The 23,696-nt window shown below is 38.9% G+C and overlaps 2 long non-coding RNA genes across 5 annotated transcripts in view; one reads left to right on the top strand and one right to left on the bottom strand.

The window, feature by feature from the left end:
* Positions 1 to 23,696, bottom strand: part of LOC143875496 (uncharacterized) — an 82,535-nt gene that overhangs the window by 3,968 nt on the left and 54,871 nt on the right. The gene's annotated exons all lie outside the window — the stretch shown is intronic.
* Positions 14,649 to 21,508, top strand: LOC143875489 (uncharacterized). Its single transcript, XR_013250130.1, has 2 exons — positions 14,649 to 15,234; positions 18,191 to 21,508. It is a non-coding gene; the product is annotated as an uncharacterized LOC143875489 (long non-coding RNA).

Here is a 23,696-nt window from a genome sequence, read left to right as displayed (position 1 = left end):
GAAACTGAAAAAAATGGAACTAAACCGAATTACACCCTTCTGTTTACTCTCATAATCTAATTGCCAACGCCCTTTCATCATCAAATTTATCATCGCCCGAACAAATATTGAAAGAGAAGATTTCTCATTCAACAACAACTAACAACAAAAGATCCAACAACTAACAATTACAATATTGTCAATGTAAAATTCTATGACTACATTAGTGGTTGTAAGTCAAATCCTATCCCTTTATAAGAGGAATTTATGATCATGAGATTCTTACTAGGAACCTGATGAAGTTATAAATTGAGATCTTGTGATTCTTACTTGGATGAAGTTATAAACCAATAATGGCATTCAATAAAAAAAGATACAAACCAATGATTATTGCAGGTGTATGACCTAAATCAAAGCAGGATGTGATCTTTTCTGTATGGCCTCCAACCCATCACATGCAATCTCACACACTTCTAATCGTCTAATTTATCTTCAATCCCAACAATCCTCTTATCTCAATCTCTAAAAAAACATTTAATTTGCAATACCCATACACCTCCACAAATTAAAACATGTAGAGATAAAGAATACATAAGAATAAACTTAGAGGTTTCTTTTATATTTGATTGTTGCCTGTGCTAAAAATCCCAAACTTAAAGAGCTGCATTAGTAATAAAAAGGAGGCTTTATTTGCTTTTGAAGTGAAATGAGAAAGGGCACCTCAGTAACTTGGAATCAATAGGATTCAATTTAGAGCTTTCACGTTTCTTGTTGAAGCTGTTGAATTTTTTAATCATTTAAAGCTTTTAATGCTTTGGCTTTAAAGATTTTTTCTTTTGTCTTATGTGAATCAAATTTCAAACGGTTGAAATTTCATCGTTACTATGTAATCTTTAAATGCCTTTGAGTATTTTATACGTTTTTATTTTTTATTTTTATTTTGCAAACGTTGTGTGCATTAAGAGAGATAAAGAGCCGTTGAAGAGTGTTAATATATACACAACAACAGTGTATACAAGAGTAGCTCTCTCTTTTCCTCTGACACACACATGTTTTCCTCTTCTTGAAGTTTTGTTCATTCTTTTCTATTCTTGAGTACTGTTTCGAAAGTTTCAATCTTTTCAAAGCTTTGTAAGTTTCTCTTTTAAGTGGGCAATTTGACTGGCATCGACCGTTGTTCGCAAGGTCCGAGCCGGTGCGTGCACACCGTCAAAGACAAGTATAGTGGTGTTGTATCCTGGAGATAGGTCGCAAGAGAACCCGATTGCATACCATTCGTGGAGGGGGCGATAATCTATCTTAAGGGTAGCGTTAATCCGTAACGTGCCTCTACCACTCATCTCTATTTGAAATTTCATTTCATTTTTATTATTATTTTTAGTTTGGTTCTTGCTAACGGGTTTGAGGTTTACATTCAAGATCATCAAAGGTAATTTCAATTTCATTTTTTCCGGAATACATATTGAATAGATTGTTGAACTAATCTATTTACCCAAGATTATTTCCAACAATCTTAAGATAGATTATTGGATTAGTTCAACATGGCCGGTGAAGATTACACTCGTCCAAAGAAGTTTGACGGATTGAACTTCAAGCGTTGGCAACAACGCTTATTCTTTTGGCTTTCAACTCTTAAAATTGCCTATGTCTTGACCACACCCAAGCCTAGTCCCGAAGAGCATGAGCCCGCTCAATTCGAGGTTACTCAAAAATGGAAAAATTATGGCTTTTTGTGTCGTGGTTATATACTTAGTGCCATGACGAATTCCTTGTATGACGTGTATTGTGGAATGAAAACCACCAAAGAAATGTGGGAAGCTTTAGATAAAAAGTATAAGACCGAAGATGCCGGAGTGAAAAAATATGTAGTTGAAAACTATCTTAGATTTGAGATGGTAGATGGAAAACCCGTCTTAGGATAAGTTCATGAATTCCAACTCCTATTGAATGAGATCCTAGCAGAAGGAATCAAAATGGATGACCGTTTCCATTCGGCGGCCATTATTGATAAACTTCCACCTTCATGGAAGGAATTCGAAAAAAGTCTTAAACATAGAAAAGAGGAATTATCTTTAGAAGATCTCCTAGTAACACTTCGAATAGAAGAACATAGGAATCGTGATCAAAATGACAAAGAATCAGAACTCCTTTCTAAGGCCAATCTTGTTGAGACTAGTGAGAAGAAAACAAATAAAAACTTTGGGTCTCATCAAAACAAGAAGAAGATGGAGAACCGAAACCACTTCAAAAGTAACAAAAAGATAGACAAAAATAAGAAGAAAGAGGGTTGTTTCAATTGCGGAAAACTTGGACACTATGCTAGACAATGTCGACATAGAAAGGGGAAAGACACTTTTCAAAATGTCGAAAACTCTCAAGCGAAACCCGCTCCTCAAGCCAATATGGTGGAATCCGGAACTGTTATTCACGGAACCGAAGTGAAGAAGCTTATAACCGTAGACTCTGAAGTGAACATGGTGTTCAATGTGAATGATTGGTGGGTAGACACTGAAGCTACTGTACATGTCTGTTGTGACAGAAGTGCGTTCGTCACCTATCATCAAGTAGATGAAAGCGAAATGCTTTTCATGGGTAACTCCTCAACGGCTAAGGTCATGGGGAAAGGGAAGGTTGATCTCAAACTCACTTCCGGCAAGGTTCTCACACTGCACCAAGTTCTCTATGTTCCAGAAGTCAGGAAGAACTTAATTTCTGGCTACTTGTTGAACAAGCACGGTTACAAGCTCGTCTTCGAATCTAATAAGTTTATTCTCACCAAGGGTGGGATGTTTGTTGGAAAGGGTTATGCTTGTGGAGGTTTATTTAAGCTCAATGTATCCATCAATGAAATCAATAAAATTTCTAATTTTTCTGCTTATATTATTGAATCGTTTGATATGTGGCATGGTAGATTAGGACATGTAAATTCACAATCCATAAAAAGAATGGTGAACTTAAGTATGATTCCAAATGTTTCTATTGAACAAAAATCAAAGTGTCAAATATGTGTTCAATCAAAATTTAGCAAAAAACCGTTTAAATCAATAGAAAGAAATTCAGAAATTCTAGGACTAGTACATAGTGATGTTTGCGACCTAAAGAACACTATTACTGGAGGAGGAAATAAATATTTTATTACCTTCATAGATGATAAATCAAAATTTGCAATGGTATATCTTCTTAAATCTAAAGATGAAGCTTTAGAAAAATTTATAACCTATAAAACTGAAGTGGAAAATCAGTTAGAAAAAGGAATTAAAATACTTAGATTAGATCGAGGTGGTGAATATACCTCAAATGAATTTTCTGAATATTGTAGAAAATATGGAATTATTCATGAGGTGACGGCACCTTATTCTCCACAACAAAATGGAGTTGCAGAAAGAAAAAATAGGACTCTAATTGACATGGTAAATGCCATGCTAACTAGTTCAGGGCTAACATGTGGGGGGAAGTCTTATTATCGGCTTGTCATATACTAAACAAAATACCCTATAAAAATGAAAATGGAACTCCATTCGAGTTATGAAAAGGTAGAAAACTAAGTCTTAAATACCTTAAAGTGTGGGGGTGTTTAGCTAAAGTAAGCTTACCTCCCCCTAAGAAAACAAAGTTAGGATCTAAAACATTGGATTGTGTATTCATAGGGTATGCACAAAATAGTGCAGCTTATAGATTTCTGGTGGTAAAATCTGAACATAATTCCATAGATGTAAACACTATATTAGAGTCTAGAGATGCAGAATTTTTTGAGGATGTGTTTCCTCTTAAACAAACTAGTGTGAGTCAATTTCTAATACCTCAAACAGAAGTTGCATCTAGTAGTCGTGGTATTCCTCAAATAAAAAACCAAGAACCTAAAGGAAGAAAAAGAGGTAGAGAAGAAGGTAACCTAGAGATAGAACCTAGAAGAAGTCTAAGAGCAAAGAAAGCTACTAACTTTAGCTCTGACTTTTATACTTTCTTGGTGGAGGATGATCCATCTACTTTTAAGGAAGCTATGTCTTCTTTGGATGCAAACTTCTGGAAAGAAGCTATAAATAGTGAAATAGAATCCATTATGTCAAATAACACATGGGAGTTAACGGATTTACCTCATGGGTGCAAACCAATAGGTTGTAAATGGATTTTTAAAAAGAAACTTAGAACCGATGGATCTATAGAAAAATTTAAGGCTAGATTAGTAGCCAAAGGTTTTAAACAGAAAGAAGGGATAGATTTTTTTGACACCTATTCTCCTGTAACTAGGATTGCAACAATAAGAATGTTGATAGCTATAGCAGCTATCTATAACTTAGAAATCCATCAAATGGATGTTAAAACCGCTTTCCTAAATGGAGAATTAGAAGAAGAAATTTACATGGAACAACCTGAGGGATTTGCAGTCCCAGGTCAAGAACGTAAAGTGTGTAAACTTATAAAATCTCTTTATGGTTTAAAACAAGCACCAAAACAATAGCATGAGAAATTTGATAAAGTATTGTTATCAAATGGTTTTACCATAAATGATTCTAATAAATGTGTATACAATAGATTTGAAGGTAATTCTAGAGTTTTGATCTGCATGTATGTCGATGATATGTTAATCATTGGTACGAGTCTAGATGTCATAAATGACACCAAGAATCTTTTGTCAGAGAACTTTGACATGAAAGATCTTGGATTGGCAGATGTAATCTTAGGAATTAAGATAATTAGAAATTCAGAAGGGACTGTATTAACACAATCTCATTATGTTGAAAAGATCCTTAGAAAATTTAACAAATTTGATTGTACTCCCTTGAGTGTACCATATGATCCTAGTTTAAAACTTAAGAAAAATACTGGAAAAAGTATATCCCAATTAGAATACTCCAGAATTATAGGCAGTTTAATGTATCTAATGAATTGCACTAGACCAAATATAGCTTACGCAGTTGGTAGGCTAAGTAGATACACTAGCAACCCTAGTCAAGAACATTGGGATGCACTTATCAGGATTTTAAGATATTTGAAGGGCACAATGGAGTTTGGACTCCACTATGGTCGTTATCCCGCTGTATTAGAAGGATATAGCGATGCAAATTAGATTTCAGATTCAAAAGAAACTAAATCCACAAGTGGATATGTTTTCACTTTGGGTGGTGGTGCTGTCGCTTGGAAATCTACCAAGCAGACCTGTAGAGCACGTTCCACCATAGAATCTGAATTTATTGCTTTAGATAAAGCAGGTGAAGAAGCGGAATGGATTAGGAATCAGTTAGCAGATATTCCTATATGGTGCAAGCCAATTCCAGCTATATCTATTCATTGTGATAGCCAAGCTACAATAGCAAGGGCTAAGAGTAGAACATATAATGGTAAATCCAGACACATACGTCTGAGGCATAATAATGTGAGGCAATTACTTTTTGATGGAGTGATTGTAATTGGCTTTATAAGGTCAGAGAGAAACTTGGCAAATCCACTGACCAAAGGACTAGCTAAAAAGCTAATGGCTGAAACATCAAGAGGGATGGGGTTAAAGCCCATCAAATAGAATCACCAATAACGGCAACCCAACCTATATGACTGGAGATCCCAAGAACTAGGTTCAATGGGAAAAACAAGTTATTTGAGTGATCGGTGAAAGCACTGTACTTAAATTATCAAGAGAATGAAAGACTTCTCTTCGCCTATCCCTAACATGTAAATAGTACTAACTGTAACGATATGGAGGAAGAGCTTTGTTTTGAATGGGTCTATAGCTGTTTATAAGCGGGGTGCGTGGTTACAGGTAACCTTGATGGACTCACCTATATGAGTGTGGAAGGTCGCTTCCTATGAGAATTAAGGCTTGTTCTCTAGAGCGCTCATGAAACAGGACCAGCGCATGGCCGAAATGTGCTACCCCGATAGAACACGGTTACATTGCCGATATCGTGTGTGTAATATATGAAGGTCTATTACTCAAGATTCTTAGTTCAAGACATCGTTCACTTGGAATCTTTATAGACTAGAATATATGAACACTAAGTGGAGGTTCAAGTCCACAAGATACTTTCACCCATTGCATGATATTTCAAATTTGCCCATATTTGATTTAATATATTTAATTTGAATTTTGATTCATGTGGGGGATTGTTGAAATTTTTAATCATTTAAAGCTTTTAATGCTTTGGCTTTAAAGATTTTTTCTTTTGTCTTATGTGAATCAAATTTCAAACGGTTGAAATTTCATCGTTACTATGCAATCTTTAAATGCCTTTGAATATTTTATACGTTTTTATTTTTTGTCTTTATTTTGCAAACGTTGTGTGCATTAAGAGAGATAAAGAGACATTGAAGAGTGTTAATATATACACAACAACAGTGTATACAAGAGTAGCTCTCTCTTTTCCTCTGACACACACACATTTTCCTCTTCTTGAAGTTTTGTTCATTCTTTTCTATTCTTGAGTACTGTTTTGAAAGTTTCAATCTTTTCAAAGCTTTGCAAGTTTCTCTTTTAAGTGGGCAATTTGATTGGCATCAACCGTTGTTCGCAAGGTCCGAGCCGGTGCGTGCACACCGTCAAAGACAAGTATAGTCGTGCTGTATCCTGGAGATAGGCCGCAAGAGAACCCGATTGCATACCATTCGTGGAGGGGGCGATAATCTATCTTAAGGGTAGCGTTAATACGTAACGTGCCTCTACCACTCATCTCTATTTGAAATTTCATTTCATTATTATTATTATTTTTAGTTTAGTTCTTGCTAACGGGTTTGAGGTTTACATTCAAGATCATCAAAGGTAATTTCAATTTCATTTTTTCCGGAATACATATTGAATAGATTGTTGAACTAATCTATTTACCCAAGATTATTTCCAACAGCTGCATATACCCATCTTCGTATGATCTCATCTGTTTATTAAAATGACACATTTTTTTGTTTAGAAAAAAAAACATTTTGAATGTCATATATACCTCCATTGATAAGTCCCGTTACAATTTTGTCCAATACTAAAGTTTGCATGATAATGTAAAGATAAATTCGGTGACACATAAAAGGAACGAAAAATAATCACTTCCACAAAAAACCAAGATACTTCGCAAGATGGAGTCAGAGATCTAATCATACATGTATAAGACGGGACAGGTATAAGATAAATAGTTCTTCATTTATAGTTCTATTACAGTAAGAAGCTTCCAGAACCATAAATATATCCATCTTGATTTGATCGAATTTTAACAATCAAGGGGAAAAAAAACACTTGCCTCCCTCTAAATCTGTCCATCTTCAACAGGAAAACATCCTTCCTTTTCTTTGTATCATGACTTTAAGAACCACTTGTAGGGATCAGCCGCAAATTTTTTTATACAACCGTGATTGTAAAAAAAATTACATAAAGAAAAATTCAAATAAAAAATAGCAATTTACAAAAGAGTACTACTCCCACTTAGATGGCTCCATCCCTCCATCAGGAGAGAGAGAGAGAGAGAGAGAGAGAAGAAAATATGATAATAAATTAGAGGGATCATGTTAAGGGGTGTAGACAAACAATTAAACATACCGTGTACCATACAAATGAGATAGAAATGGAGTAAAGACTAAAGAGAGATCAGGATGAAGGAGAAGAAGGTTTTTGCCAGGATATAAAAGGAAGTAAGAATGCGAATCGATTTTGGAAATGGCCTCCAATTTAAGTATGCATTTCTTGGAAGAGGAGAATAAGGAATTTAAGAGTGGCAGATATGATTTGCTTGAACGTATCCTCATTTTAAGGAAAGCTAGGGAGGCAGGTTCTCAAGGAATTTGGATTCCTAGAATACCAAACGACTTGTCTAAAATATCTCTGTAAATGAATAAGATTTAATTGAGCTAATTTTAAGGAAAGCTAGAGCTGCAGCTTCTTAAGTAATTTGGATTCCTAGAATACATTTGTGGCAGCTTCTCAAGTAATTTGGATTCCTAGAATACCAAATGTATGCAAGCGACGTGCCTAAAATCTCTATGTAAATTAATAAGATTTAATTGCGCTAATTGGAGAAAATCAAGCAGACATGGCGTTTTCAACTCTTCAACTTCCTTCCTTTTAATATCTAAATTACTATCCTGAGAGAAGTTTAGTCTACGTATTATTAAGGGGAGTAAATACTATGCTAATATTCAAGGTAGAGAAAGAGTGACACGTGGCATCACCTGGCTAACACATATTTCTGAAATTTATACACAGAAGTTGCGTGTATATTTTCTTCTTTTAAAAAGAGCTATAAACAGAAGTTAGGTGTATATGAGGGGACACGTGGCAGCCCCACGTTGTCCCACATTCAATAATCAATTTTTTGCTATATTTATGGAGATTAATTAGGGAAGAGAAAAGATACACACGGAAGTAAAATGAATTTTAAAATTTCGGTGGAAAGAGGGGCTGACACGTGGCACAACCATGGCTTAGAGGATTCCGCTTTACTTATATACTAGTAAAGACCCGCCGTGATCGCACGGCGCGACAAAGAAAAGTAAATGATTCCAAAAATAAATGAGGTAAATAATGGGAATATAGATTTTCTAAAGTATTTGTAAAGAAGTGCAACCCTTGATAAGAAACATGGAAAAAGAACAGGAAATATCAAAATAATACCTAAAAGAAATTGATTAGAAAAATACTCATTTTATGTTTTTCTGTTAATAGTAAGATACTCTTCCAAATTCATCGGGGTTTTAAAATCAAAGGCATTTCAATAGTTTTTTCCAATAAAAGAATGTAAATGACCTGATTAAAGAATGTAGATGACCTCAACAATATAACAATTCATCTTATACTCAGACAGCATGGCAGAGGAAAGTAAATGATTAAAACAGTTAGTTTAAAAGATGGAGTTAAAGATTTTTCTGAAGTATTTATAAAGAAGTGAAAGGAAAATACTCGGATGGCATGACAAAGGAAAGTAAATGACTCATAAAAAGCAAGTACAGTTGACGAAATAGAAAGAACATGTTGCATGAATAAGATGTAGACTGTTAAAAAATTGAATTCAACTCCAAAAACCAATAAAACACCTGTGCCAAACACCCATTAACAAATAATGCTAAAATATTCTAAAACCCATGTAACAATATCTTGCTTAAGCATCCCATCAAACACCCGGAATGCATCAAATAAAATCACCATTAACCATAAATAAATAAAAAAGGTATTCCCAAGAATCCCAACAATAACATGCCTATGAAAATTATAAAATCTATGCTAGAGTTTCAAGAAGATACAAAAGAAGCGTGTGTGAGAGAGAGGGAATATCATCCAATTCCCAGAAACCCAAGATGAACATACAACCAAAAATTAGTCTACTTCTCGTTTTTATCCAGAGTTGCTTCAACAATTGGTGTCACAACTGCTCAGACATATTATTTCATTTTGGAATTGCATATGTGAGAGAGTACTTATAAAGAAGTGAAAGGAAAATAATGGTACAATATTCTAAAACCCATGTAACAATATCTTGTTTAAGCATTCCATCAAACACCCGGAGTGCATCAAATAAAATCACCATTAACCATAAAATAAATAAAAAAGGTATTCCCAAGAATCCCAACAATAACATGCCTATGAAAATTATAAAATCTATGCCAGAGTTTCAAGAAGATACAAAAGAAGAGTGTGTGAGAGAGAGGGAATATCATCCAATACCCAGAAACCCAAGATGAACATACAACCAAAAATTAGTCTACTTCTCGTTTTTATCCAGAGTTGCTTCAGCAGTTGGTGTCACAACTGCTCAGACATATTATTTCATTTTGGAATTGCATATGTGAGAGAGCACTTATAAAGAAGTGAAAGAAAAATAATGCTACAATATTCTAAAACCCATGTAACAATATCTTGTTGAAGAATTCCATCAAACACCCGGTGTGCATCAAATAAAATCACCCATTAACCATTAAAAATAAAGGTATTCCCAACAATAACATGCCTATGAAAATTATAAAATCTATGCCATAGTTTCAAGAAGATACAAAAGAAGTGTGTGTGAGAAAGAAGGAATATCATCCAATACCGAGAAACCCAAGATGAAGATACAACCAAAATTTAGTCTACCTCTCGTTTTTATCCAGAGTTGCTTCAGCAGTTGGTGTCACAACTGCTCAGACATATTATTTCATTTTGGAATTGCATATGTGAGAGAATAAAGGTCACCGGATAAGTCTTTGCCCAAAAATTGGAATGTCAGCATATCAGAGACAATCGAACCTTCAATTCACATTCTTACAATTACTAAAGCAAAAAAACCTACAGTTGTTCTTCCCAAACTTCAGAAGAAAATGTCACTGATACCTGCTAAAACTAAAGAAATAGATGTTTTTAGGTTTTGTAAGAAAATTCATCAACAATAGAATTTTAGGATCTTTCTATAAGTGAAGAATTGTGAAGAAATTCATATATGATCCAAAGCAGACTACAACCAACTCTCAAAATAGCACAAATACAAATCTCCTGTTATTCATTAAAATACCAATTTTTTTTTTATCAAATGGGATGCTATGATCCATCTCTAAAATGGTCCAAGACCAAAATGATGATATAAGAGAACCATCTTTGTAAGAAAGTTAGAATCCTAACCTTAGGCAATACATACAAAGAAAATAGTAATGATCTAAGAAAATAGTAGAACATATAGACTATATGAAGAAAAGGGATTCAAAACCTATGTATCAAAATAAGAATATAATAGTAAATGATTCATCAATCAATACATGATTTATTTCCTGGGTGCAAAGTCAGCACCTTCTGAGTCTTCTGCTAGGCAGATTTCGGGTTCAGAAGTAGGTATTGTCAATATAGTATGACTTGGCATGTGAAATGCTAATGTCTCCATGCTGTTTTAAACATGTGGTAATTTATTTGATGAACATACTGCCCACAATTTGCAATCCCAAAAATAATCGCATTCCTTTAGATAATATCCATTCCAGGCATTTCACCAAACAAATGATGTGCAATATTAGCATCCTCACATTTGTGATCAATATCCATCAATGCAAGCAGAAATCACAAAATATAACCAGCAAGGGTATGGATGAATCAAAACATGTTTAATTAGAGGGCCAAAAAAACAAAACCCCTTTGGGAGATGAATCAAAACATGTTTACAAATTGATCAGCTGTAAACACCCCATTTTGATCGTGCCCTAAAATTTTCTTTTTTGTGCAAAACCCCATCAAATCAACTAGGTTAGGGTCCCACCAAGGTCCCGGCAAAATTTTGTCAAAATCCGAGCACGTTTACCTAGTGAACGAACCGAGGCAAATGTATCATCGTAAAATTTTAAATGTGTGAGGGACTCATTCTTCTTATCAACAGGTAAGCCAAAGAGAAAAGAGAAAAAAGACTAGTTGGGTTTGTGTCAACCAATCCGCGGAGGTGCCCATATCATTCCCCTACAAGAAACAAAAAGAAAAAAAATTTTCATGTTCCCCTTGCTTTGCATAGACCACTCCCATACAGGGTAAAGGAGTAGTCACAATGAAGAAATGAGGTCAGACATATCATTTTCCTAGCCATTCATTTATGCCCGAGCACCCTCTTTTGCAAAAGAGTAGTTATAAATATATTAGAAGGTGGTTGTCTAAGGTGGAACAAAGGGAGCTGAATGTATCATACCCTCATATAATCACCGAAGGAGTGCAAGAAAGGGGGATCCCATTTTCAGATAAAAAATCAGAGAGGAGAGGACAAGCTGAATTGGTGGAGTGGGGGTGTGCTGTTATTAATCACTTGTGATTAAGAAAGGGGTGCATTGTTGAGGTAAGGAGGCACTCATGACAGCCCATAAATCAACTAAGCAAGCGGAGAGCGGATTATTTGGAAGGAGAGTGAATTTGGCTGATTTGGGGGATGCTCACTAGAGTCAAAGTAGGTAAAGTTGCACTCATCCTCTCCTTTACCCAAGTCACCCCCTTGAAGAGTAGAAAGAGTAGTCATGAATTACACAAGAGGCAGTCCAAATGAAAAGAAAGTAGTTGACTACATCACTTTTTTTTTAGGGCCCATTTTCACCCCAGCCCACTCCATGGGGTAAGAGAGTAGTCATTAAATACACTAACAGGGGCTGTCCTAGAGATGAAAAGGGATGAGATATATCATTTCCCTTTTGGCGTTGGCTTTTATTCCACCAAGGTCCCCCTTATGAAAGAAAAAGAGCAGTTGAGATACATGAGAGGGCTGACCAAGCAAAGATGGGGGTTGCAAAAATATTACTTCTTTATAAAATGGGTTTTCAAGGAACAGAGGAGTCGTTTATAAAATTGAGAGGGTGCCCATGCCAATTCTTATGTGTATGCAACTAAAGAAGGAAAATTACACATGAGGGGGAGTGCCATTACCAAATTCAGGGTTTGTTAGCATTGACTTATGCTCATCTATAAAAGAGGGTCAAGAGATTCGTTTGAGGGGTTTTTTTCATTTTCATTAAATTAGAGAGAGAGAGGGAGAGAGATAGAACAGGGGATAAAGAGGAAGAAAATGGGCTGAAGCTTCATCTATTCGATTGGATCTAATCATCATCCTTGCTCTATTTTTCCTTGGCCACCTGTAGACACCCCATTTTGACCGTGCCCTGCACCTCCATGTTTTGTGCTTAACTTTTCCAAATCAGTGCGTTATGGTCCCTAATTACACCCTGGGCTAGCTTAGGGTCCCACCAAGGTCCCTGTGAAATTTTGTCAAGATCCGATCACGTTTGCCTAGCGAACGAGCTAAGTGTAGACACCCCATTTTGACAGGACCCTAAACCCGCGTATTCGAATGAAATCCCGAGGTCAGGCGGAAAATGAATGAATGTGGGGCCCGCTGATGTGGGACCCGCTCGTGTGGGGCCCGCCTGTGTGGGGCCCGCTTTTGTGGGACCCGCTCGTGTGGGGCCCGCCTGTGTGGGGCCCGCTTTTGTGGGACCCATTTGTGTGGGACCCGCTGATGTGGGACCCGCTCGTGTGGGGCCCGCTGATGTGGGACCCGTTTGTGTGGGGCCCGCTAATGTGGGGCCCGCTAATGTGGGACCCGTTTGTGTGGGGCCCGCTAATGTGGGATCCAATTGTATTCAACGAGAGAATAAGGACAGTCATCATTTTCTTTGGTTTTAAAAATGGGCGTAATGAGTAGTTTTGGTTTTCGTATGGCATCCGATGCCTTTGAAAATTGTTTTTTATTTTTTTATTTATTTTTTTGCAAAATTTAAGGGAATTAGGGGGGACAAGAGGGGGACAAAAACTATCATTTCCTCCCCTCATGATGACTCATGATGGGGTTTTCTGATCTCTCTCTCTCTCGCGAAGAAAAAGGAGAGGAGGAGAACAGCAAAGGAAAAAAAGAGAAAAAAAACGACAGTGGAGAAGAAAAAATTCGCAGAGAGAGAGATCCCCATTTTTTTCAAATCCTAACCCATGCTTTTCCGATCTTTTTCTTCTTTTCTGGCAAGATCCGACCGCCGGATTTTCTCCACATCACTCCCTTCACCACTTGTTAGCCACCGTACTCCTTCTTCTCCGGTAAAAGCTCCTTCTCCGGTAGAATTTTAAGCTCCGATCCTTCTCCGGTCAGATCCATCGGATCTCCGATCCTTCTCCGGCAACCTCTACACCTCCAATCCTACGGCTTCCATTTTCTCCGGCCGTGTTCCGATCGTCTTCCCCCATTTTCCTCCGGCCTTTTCTGCAAATCTGAGATTCATTTTTTCCGATCTAAGCTCCGATCTGAGATCCTTCTCTGATACTTCTCCGATCCATCTCCGATTCATTTCCGATCCAAACCTTAGCTCCGATCGTCTTCTCCGATCTTTGTAATCCGTCGCGATCTCCTCAATTTACTGCAAACCTATTCTCTTACTGTTGATCGAGGAAGAACCAGAGTAGATTGGACCAAAGCATAGCTAGAATTGACTCAAAAAAAGGTATTTCCCTTCATAATTCTTCTCATTTTTTTTTTATATACTTTCAATGCTTATGCTTAGAACTGGAAATTTAAATCATGTTTTCTCTGGATGTTAGCTTTTCCTGTGTGATTTTTTATTTTTTTTTTATATATACAAAGTTTATGTTTCAGTTGATTGTATTTGAGTAGATTTGAATAGGAATCTGGTTTTGTTGTTTTAATGGATGTTCCTAACAATTTGGTTAAAAATAATAATAAGAGAAAAACTACTGTGAAAGGAAGTCTTCGCTGGATTTTCTGAGATTTTGATTGTAATATTTCTAGTTATGGGGGCCCGTTTGTGTGGGACCCGCTGGTGTGGGGCCTGCTGATGTGGGACCCGCTGTGTGTGGGACCCGTTTATGTAGGACCCGCTGGTGTGGGGCCCGCTGATGTGGGACCCGCTTGTGTGGGACCCGCTGATGTGGGACCCGCTTGTGTGGGGCCCGCTGATGTGGGACCCGCTGTGTGTGGGACCTGTTTTGTGTGGGACCTGTTTTGTGTGGGACCCGTTTATGTAGGACCCGCTTGTGTGGGGCCCGCTTGTGTGGGGCCTGCTGATGTGGGACCTGTTTTGTGTGGGACTCGTTTATGTAGGACCCGCTTGTGTGGGGCCCGCTTGTGTGGGGCCTGCTGATGTGGGACCTGTTTTGTGTGGGACCCGTTTATGTAGGACCCGCTTGTGTGGGGCCCGCTGGTGTGGGGCCCTGTAGACACCCCATTTTGTTTTGTTTTAATCAACAAATAAATTAGTGTGTTAAATCCATGTGAGAACCCCCTCTATCATTGATTTATATGTTTTAGGTCATTAATATCTTGATCTGACTTTACGGATCATCAATCGGGACAAAATAAGCTAGGGTCACTTCATAGCCCGGACCCTGATTCCATTCCGAGACCCGATTTCCGTAAATCGTTAGATCAATGACAGATCTTGACCTGGGTCTCACCATCCAAAACCACCTAACCTCTCCTCTCATCCTAACCATCCAAACCTCACCTAACCTCACCTAACCTCTCCTCTCATCCTAACCACCCAAACCTCACCTAACCTCACCTAACCTTACCTAACCTCACCTAACCTCACCTAACCTCACCTAACCTCCTATCCCATTCTCCTATAAATACCCTCTCATCCCACCATCCAAAGAAAAAGAAGAAAAAGAACCCCTCTCTTAGAAAATTCATCCCTCTCCCTCATCTCTTCAAGGGTTCGGCCATCCTTGCCGGATCGGGTGATTTTATACGTTGGGTGATATATATCAAAAGCAGTCATTATCAAGCAAGGAATCATCTTCAAGGAATTACCATCAAAGAAAAATCAAACACAAAGTGGGTTTCCAAAGAGGTAGGCATTTATTTCAATTCTATGTAGGGTCTGTTTTCATGCATATCTTTTACTTTAAAAGAAAAACCATGTTAGGAAGCATGTAGGGTCTGTTTTCCCCCTGGTTAGCCTCTGGTTAGACCCTGGTTGCACCCAGGTTCGCTGCTGGTTGCACCCAGGTTCGATGCTGGTTGCACCCTGGTTCCCTACTGATTCGCACCCTGGTTCCCTGCTGGTTGCACCCTGGTTCCCTACTGGTTCGCACCCTGCTTCCCTGCTGGTTGCACCCTGGTTCCCTACTGGTTCGCACCCTAGTTCGATATTGGTTCGCACCCTGGTTCCCTGCTGGTTCGCACTCTGGTTAGACCCTGGTTGCACCCAGGTTCGCTGCTGGTTGCACCCAGGTTCCCTGCTGGTTGCACCCTGGTTCCCCTGCTGGTTCGCACCCTGGTTCCCTGCTGGTTCGCACCCTGGTTCCCTGCTGGTTCGCACCCTGGTGCACCCTGGTCCGCACCCTGGTTTGTACCCTGCTTCCTCCTAGTTAGACCATGGCTAGTCTCGGGTTTGCTCCTAACTTAGACCCGACTCACTTGACCCTAACCATTAACCCAATCCAACCAAGTCATATCCCAACACAATCCGAGTCGCATGTCTGAATCCATTTGGCCGAATCTCATAAGCCCGCCCACTTTGAATTCCGAAAATTCAAACCCTTGATGATTCCAATATGCTCAATTCTTTGATGCAAATTCCCAATTCCAAAATCCCATTGCTATATCAATGTTTTTGAATCTCAAGTCCAATGCTCAAATACAAACCCGATTCCTGATCCAAATACCAAACCTGTTTTCCAAAATCCAAGCAACCTCCCCAGCGGAACTACGTGTGGCTTGATCCCCATCGCGGGGTACGTAGGCAATTTGGCACTCCCAAGTTCAGTCGCACCTTTCTCTATCTTTCTCATTCCCTCACACTATTTCATCATCTCTTCCATCCCTTTTTTCACTAACCTCGAGAATTTAAATCGATTTGTCTTGTGTCTTTCAGAACCGTTGGATCACGGTTTCCGTCGTAAGGACCCTTAGAGCCCAATTTAGGAACACCGGTGTCGTGTCGTGTCCTAAGTTTTAGGGAGTCCTAGAGTTAGGAGTCCGGCCTCATCACGGACGCTTGCTATGTATAGCAACCGTGCCATAGGTCTAGTTACACTAGTCACCCAATCTTTCCCTAGGACAAGCCTAGTAAACTAGGATGTAAGGCAAACCTGCATTAGTCTAAGGGACCATTTGCATTTAGATGAGAATCATATAGCATCTTAGATGAAATCCTAAGATAATAAAATCTTCAACTTGAATTAAATAACTTCTCCTAAAACTGTTGAAACAGTCAATCCCGTCTAGGTCGGTGTCTTAGTTGAGTTAGGCATATGTAACTTAGCTTAGGTGCACCGAACTACGTCGACTCTGATCCCAGTAAGGCTTGGGTACGTAGGCAGCTTGGATGTCTGATGGCATACCACCCGCGAGTCGGCACCACAAACAAATTGTGGTGTTTTGTATATTAATTTTCTTGTAAATGCTTAATCAAATCACTTAGGATTTTCCATGAAATTAGAATTCTAGGAGAACTTTCACTTAGAATGAATCCAGACAAATTAATAAATCAAGATACACATCTAGGATTCACATTAAAATTAGATCATAGGATGCATGTCACTTAGTTCGCACATTAACATAGAGTTGAATGAGCCATTTAAAATAAATTTAAAAGAATTAGCTTTTGGAATCGAAGACCGATTATCGGGCAGGAATGGTGCATGTGGCGGATAACTCCCCATACCTTCCATTCTCGTAACCAGGTAGCGAGTCTAGATTTCTGGTTAATTACGGGTCCTAGATCCCACATCTAGGTGGCGACTCTGTCAGTCTCTTTCGTGTGGAATTCGGATTGCCTTAGTGATCCCAAGTTCACAGGAAAGATTAATTCAAATCAACATTAAAATGCACACGCCAATCGCGTGGGTACGAGAGACCAAGAGAGAGAGAGAGCGGCGGCTCGCGCCCCACACCCCTCTCGCGGGATTCGGGTACCACAGTCTGGCGACTCTGCTGGGGATCACCTAACTTCATTAAAATTCCAAAAGATAATTCATTTGAATTTAATTTAACTGGCTCATAAGAACTCTATCTCTTGTATACTTGTCAGATTAGTTTGTCTTGTTTTATTTTCTCATCACATTTTACTCAAACTTAATCTAACAAAACCTGAAGGCATCATAGATCGCGCGAACTTATTGCACACACTTACATCACTTGCATCTAAACCCTTGCATCTCACGTGCACACACGTCCTATTTTAGGAACCCGGAGTGTTATCTAGCATGGTTGACTGGGATTTCATCACCTGGTGCCTCTGTGCTAGAGAAGCATTCCACCCTTAGCCTGGTACCTTTATGGTACGTAAACGGATCTCTTGTTCACGTACTGATACGCCGGACACTGGTACAGTATATCGAGCAGGGATTCGCGCTAAGGGAACTCTTGGCCTTACCCCTAGATTAACCCACACATGCATGTAGTATACGAACACATGTGCATCACGTGTGTGAGCCTAGTTTAGGATATCCTACCCATTGGTGTCTAGATTAGGCCGTGGTCCATCTTCCAATGGTCACGATCGGTCCTTATATACACGAACAAAGTCATGAGTCGAGATTCTCTCTCCACTCCGATAGATTAGGATTAAGGTTGATGCCTTCAGGTAACACTGATAAAATGTGAAAAAAAAAAAAAAAAAAAAATTCCCTTTGAGTTAGGATATAAATCCCATCATTTCCAAAGATCTCATAGGATTAGTCATTCATGATCTATCCGTTGAAAGCAATCTTATGCTATCTCATCTAATCTTTTGATCGTGCGTCTTTCGTTCTTCTGTCATACGATTCGATCGTATCTTCATGCCATCCCCTAACTGGCAGATGCAGAATCTCACAATTTTCGATTATGCGTTCTCATGATCTGATCATGCCTGGTCCAGATAATCCAATCTTGCTTGTACCCCTGGTCTGTTCCTCCTCTAGGGGCTACCTTTTTCAAGATTATTTTGCTAAGTCCTTCAGAGTTCACTCTCAGAATCCTTGAGCTAGGGGCATTTCCCTATGCGAATCAGTCATCATTGTCCAAAATTGAAAGTATCAGCCATGATGATGTTCAGAACGAACCAGCCTTCGCCGAGCCTTCAACGCCAAACAGTTGCAGCAGTTAAAGTTTTAGTCACTTACTATTTTATGTTGAGTCAGTCATCATGGTCAGTATAATTGTTGAGTCCGGTCTTACAGTTAAAGGTCAATGCCTAGTCCAGGCAAGTTATCTTCTGTTTCCCTTTCTTATTTAGAGTTGTGAATCCTGAGCATGTTCAGGATAGGTCGTCTGATGTAATAGCTTTTCTTTAAATAAAATTTCAGTCAGTTCCAAAAAGTTCACTTGTGTCTGTTCTTAAGTGTGCTTCTGATCTTAAAATAAGACTCCCTCTTCAAATGAGGACAAAATTGACGAAACTCCACTTGAGTCACAGCAATTACTTGAACGAGAGGAGGAGCGCCAATCCCAACCTTTCAAAGATGAAATTGAAATGATAAACACTGGCACTGAAACTTTGATTCAGTGAATGCCGATTGAAAATACATTACCCTCTAAAGAGTGTGAAGAATTGATAAAATTATTTCAAGAATAAGAAGATTGTCTAGAAAAGCTACAACCGATACCAGGGGCAAGACATAGATGGAAAGCTCAAAGAAAATGAAGAAAGTGAGAAGATATATGCTATACAAGGGGCATAGAGTGGAAACAACTTTCATATTTCCAATCAATGACCTTGGTTCTCAAATTCATAGCAAAAAGCCAACAAATTCAAGATGAAAAGTTCAAGAGCAAACAATGAAAAGTGATCATCAGATATCGAGAGTACGAATCCATAGATGGAGGATGTCAAAGAACAAGTTTCGCTCTATGAAAGTCGAAAGCACACTTTAGAATCTTGGAAGAAGAAGATCCATTATCTCTTACCTGGAAATGCCGTCAAACTCCGTAAAAAAAAAAAAAAAAAAACAAAACAAAACAAAAAAGAAAAAAATAATCAGTACCAGACGGACTCTAGCCAATCTGAACATCGGAAGGCCCCCTTTGGCCGAATAAATCCCAAAATCAGAACCAATGTCAAAAGAATACCGGTTTGCAAACCCTTCGAGCCTGAATAAAATTTTCTTGAAAACCCATCAAACCAGGGGCATTTCCCCGAACTACGCGAGACCTGATCCCTACACTGGGGTACGTAGGCAACTCGGTTGAACCGAGTTCGGTCGATTCAAAAAAAAAGAAATACAATCGTTCCCGAAAAAAAAAGGGACAAGTTCCAAAAGAAAAGAAATTCAATCGTTCCCAAAAAAAAAAAGGGACAAGTTCCAAAAAAAAAAAAGAAATTCAATCGTTCCCGAAAAAAAAGGGACAAGTTCCAAAAGAGGAGAAGTCAATCATTCTAGAATGAAAGAAAAAAAAAGAAAAATCAATTAACCTTCAAACAATTTATCTTCAAACTAGGGGCATTCGCCTTGACCTACACACGACCTGATTCCTACCTTGGGATATGTAGGCAACCTGTTCACAGGTTCGGTCGAAATCTTTGTTGAGCCTTAAGCCATTCTTTGAAAAACCCTATCCTACCTATAAAGTCCTTCCGGTGTTCAGAACTAATGAGCTAGATCCCGAGACACAATAAAAAAAAATGATGAATAAGAAAAAGAACGGAGTTTGAAGATCTGCTAGACTGAAAACCTGAAAGGGCGGTCTAGGCAAAATTTAAGATCATTCCCCTGCTAAGTTGAAAACCCAAAAGGGAGGCTTAGGCAAAAGCTAAGGGGATAGCCTGCTGGATCGAAAACCTAGAAAGGTGGTTCAGGCAAAAGTTAAGGCTAGCACGGTCCGCCAAGTCAAAAACCCTGAAGAGGTGACTTGGTCATGGTAAGAGAATCAGTATAAGAAGGCTACAGCCGGTATCAGGACTGAAGATCAATTGAAGTTCAAACAAATTCAAGTGACATCCTCAAAACTGGGGGCATTGGAGCTAAGCAATCCTAGGAGTTGTAATTAAATCATTGAGGCATTACTGTTTTAAGGAAAAAGTCCAGTGTTTACCAATTGAAAAAAATATTCCTTGAAAGGATAGACTTACCAAATAAAACGTTAACTAAGTCAGAAGCATTACTGTGTCTGTCAGTGTAGTTAATCAATCGTTGTTATTCTATGTTCACTCCTTTAGAGCTGCTCAATCCTTTGAGTAGTGCCTTTCATCTAAGTTTTCTCTTTAGAAAGAGTCAATTGTCGTTCCTATGTCCAAATGATGTAACTGTCTTGGTGAAGGAGGCCAGGCCTAGGCAGCTCCCTGCAATTATACCTGAAAGAGCTCGAGAATTTAGTCAAACAACTTCATTTCAAAGAAGATCAGCTCAGAAAAATTCAGAAGTAGAAACATCAGAAAGCCCAGCTTCCGTAAAAAGATCATACCCCAGGAAGGCAACTTAAGCTTGGAAGAACCTCAGATGCAATGGTGGTTGAGCCAATTTCTCAGAAAGATGAACCATTCAAATTCATAATTCCCTTCCGGTTAGTTATCCTGGTCAAGAAATGTTTATCTAAACACCTGTCAAGAAGCAGATCCCGCTTTTCCATGTTAATATCCAAGAGAGTCGTTGTTCTAAATTACCAATCTCAAATGTCTTGTTCAAGGTTTCAGTTATCAAAATCCCCAGAAGACAAGACCAGCAGTCTCTTTGAGAAAAATCTTGTTGAAGTTTCATAAAAATGTTCCTAATCCATTCTTGCTAGTAATGGTTCTTCGTTCCAAAGGTTTGCCGTTTCATCATTCGTCAAAGTCCTAGTTTCCAACATCTTTGTCGGGCACGATCCATAATATCCCCGATTTCATTGAGTTCAAAAAAATAAAAAATTCATCAAATCCAATCTTACGTCAAATTCAAGTTCATGGAAAATCTCTAAATTCTTCGAGCCCGTTTGTGAACGGTACCTCTTTTCTCGAGCCCATTTGCAAATGGCCTCGTCTTCTCCTTGAGCCCGTTTATGAACGGTGCCTCATCTCTCGAGTCCATTTGTGAATGGTTTCGTCTTCTCCTTGAGCCCATTTGTGAACGGTGCCTCATTTTCTGAGTTCATTTATGAATGGTCTCATGTCCTCCTTGAGCCCGTTTGTGGACGGTGCCTCATTTCTCAAAAAAAATCAAAAATTCATCAAATCCAATCCCCAATTCAAAAAATCCAATCCTACGTCAAATTCAAATTCATAAAAATCTCTAAATTTTTCATTGTTGAATTCATCAATCAAAGCTATCTTGTGTCGTCGAGCCCGTTTGTGAACGGTGCCTCATTTCTCGAGCCCATTTGTGAATGGTCTCGTCTTCTCCTTGAGCCCGTTTGCGGACGGTACCTCATTTCCCAAAAATAAAAATTCATCAAATCCAATCCCCGATTCAAACAAATCCAATCTTACGTCAAATTCAAGTTCATGAAAAATCTCATGTCCTCTTTGAGCCCTTCTGTGAAAGGTGCCTCATTTCTCGAGGCCATTTGTGAATGGTCTCGTCTTTTCCTTGAGCCCGTTTGCGGACGGTACCTCATTTCTCAAAAATAAAAAAAAAATTCATCAAATCCAATCCCCGATTCAAACAAATCCAATCTTACGTCAAATTCAAGTTCATGAAAAATCTCATGTCCTCTTTGAGCCCTTTTGTGAAAGGTGCATCATTTCTCGAGTCCATTTGTGAATGGTCTCGTCTTCTCCTTGAACCCGTTTGTGAACAGGTTTCTCATTCTCTGAGTCCATTTGTGAATGGTCTCATGTCCTCTTTGAGCCCGTTTGTGAACGGTGCCTCTTTTCTCGAGGCCATTTGTGAATGGTCTCATCTTCTTCTTGAGCCCATTTGCGGACGGTACCTCATTTTCCAAAAAAAAAAAAAAATTATCAAATCCAAATCCTTAATTAAATAAAAAATAAAAAATCCAATCCTACGTCAAATTCAAGTTCATAAAAAATCTCTAAATTCTTCGAGCCCGTTTGTGAACGGGGCCGCCTCATTTCTCGAGTCCATTTGTGAATGGTCTCGTCTTCTTCTTGAACCCGTTTGTGAACGGTGTCTCATTTTTTGAGTCCATTTGTGAATGGTCTCATGTCCTCCTTGAGCCCGTTTGTGAATGGTGCCTCATTTCTCTAGTCCATTGGTGAATGGTCTCGTCTTCTCCTTGAACCCGTTTGTGAACGGTGTCTCATTTTCTGAGTCCATTTGTGAATGGTCTCATGTCCTCTTTGAGCCCTCTTGTGAAAGGTGCCTCATTTCTCGAGTCCATTTGTGAATGGTCTCGTCTTCTCCTTGAACCCGTTTGTGAACGGTGCCTCATTTCTCGAATCCATTTGTGAATGGTCTCGTCTTCTCCTTGAGCCCGTTTGTGAACGGTGCCTCATTTCTCGAGTCCATTTGTGAATGGTCTCGTCTTCTCCTTGAGCCCGTTTGTGAATGGTGCCCCATTTCTCGAGTCCATTTGTGAATGGTCTTGTCTTATCCTTGAGTCCGTTTGTGAATGGTGCCTCTTTTCTCGAATCCATTTGTGAATGGTATCGTCCTCCTTGAGCCCGTTTGTGAACGGTGCCTCATTTCTCGAGTCCATTTGTGAATGGTCTTGTCTTCTCCTTGAGCCCGTTTGTGAACGGTGCCTCATTTCTCGAGTCCATTTGTGAATGGTCTTGTCTTCTCCTTGAGCCCGTTTGTGAACGGTGCCTCATTTCTCGAGTCCATCTGTGAATGGTTTTCTATCCTCCTTGAGGCCGTTTGTGAACGGTGCCTCATTATCCAAGTCCATTTGGGAATGCTTCTTATCCTCGTTGAACCCGCTTGTGAGCGGCGTCTCATCTCCTTCTAAAAACTGTTTGAGAGCGATCTTTGTCCTTTCCCTTCAGAATCCATTCGAAAATGATATCTCATTCTCTAATTGCCCGTTTGTGAACGGCGCCGCATCGAGTTTTTTTTATTATTCAAGTTCTAGGGTTTCATCTAAGGTTTTGCATTATGTTAAGGTGCGTTGTGTCTAGAGAGTCCTTTGTCGATTAAAGCTACGCAAAATGGTTCTGTCATTTTTAACTTTGGTATTCAATGACTACGTCATCTCTACCAAAGAGGGGCATCTGTAGACACCCCATTTTGTTTTGTTTTAATCAACAAATAAATTAGTGTGTTAAATCCATGTGAGAACCCCCTCTATCATTGATTTATATGTTTTAGGTCATTAATATCTTGATCTGACTTTACGGATCATCAATCGGGACAAAATAAGCTAGGGTCACTTCATAGCCCGGACCCTGATTCCATTCCGAGACCCGATTTCCGTAAATCGTTAGATCAATGACAGATCTTGACCTGGGTC

Source organism: Tasmannia lanceolata, unplaced genomic scaffold (assembly GCF_043159265.1).
Source record: "Tasmannia lanceolata isolate RefF3 unplaced genomic scaffold, GAP_Taslan_0.1 ptg000002l, whole genome shotgun sequence".
Classification (NCBI taxonomy): Eukaryota; Viridiplantae; Streptophyta; class Magnoliopsida; order Canellales; family Winteraceae; genus Tasmannia; species Tasmannia lanceolata.
The sequence above is the reverse complement of the archived record's forward strand: the minus strand, read 5'-3'. Positions and strand labels throughout refer to the sequence as shown.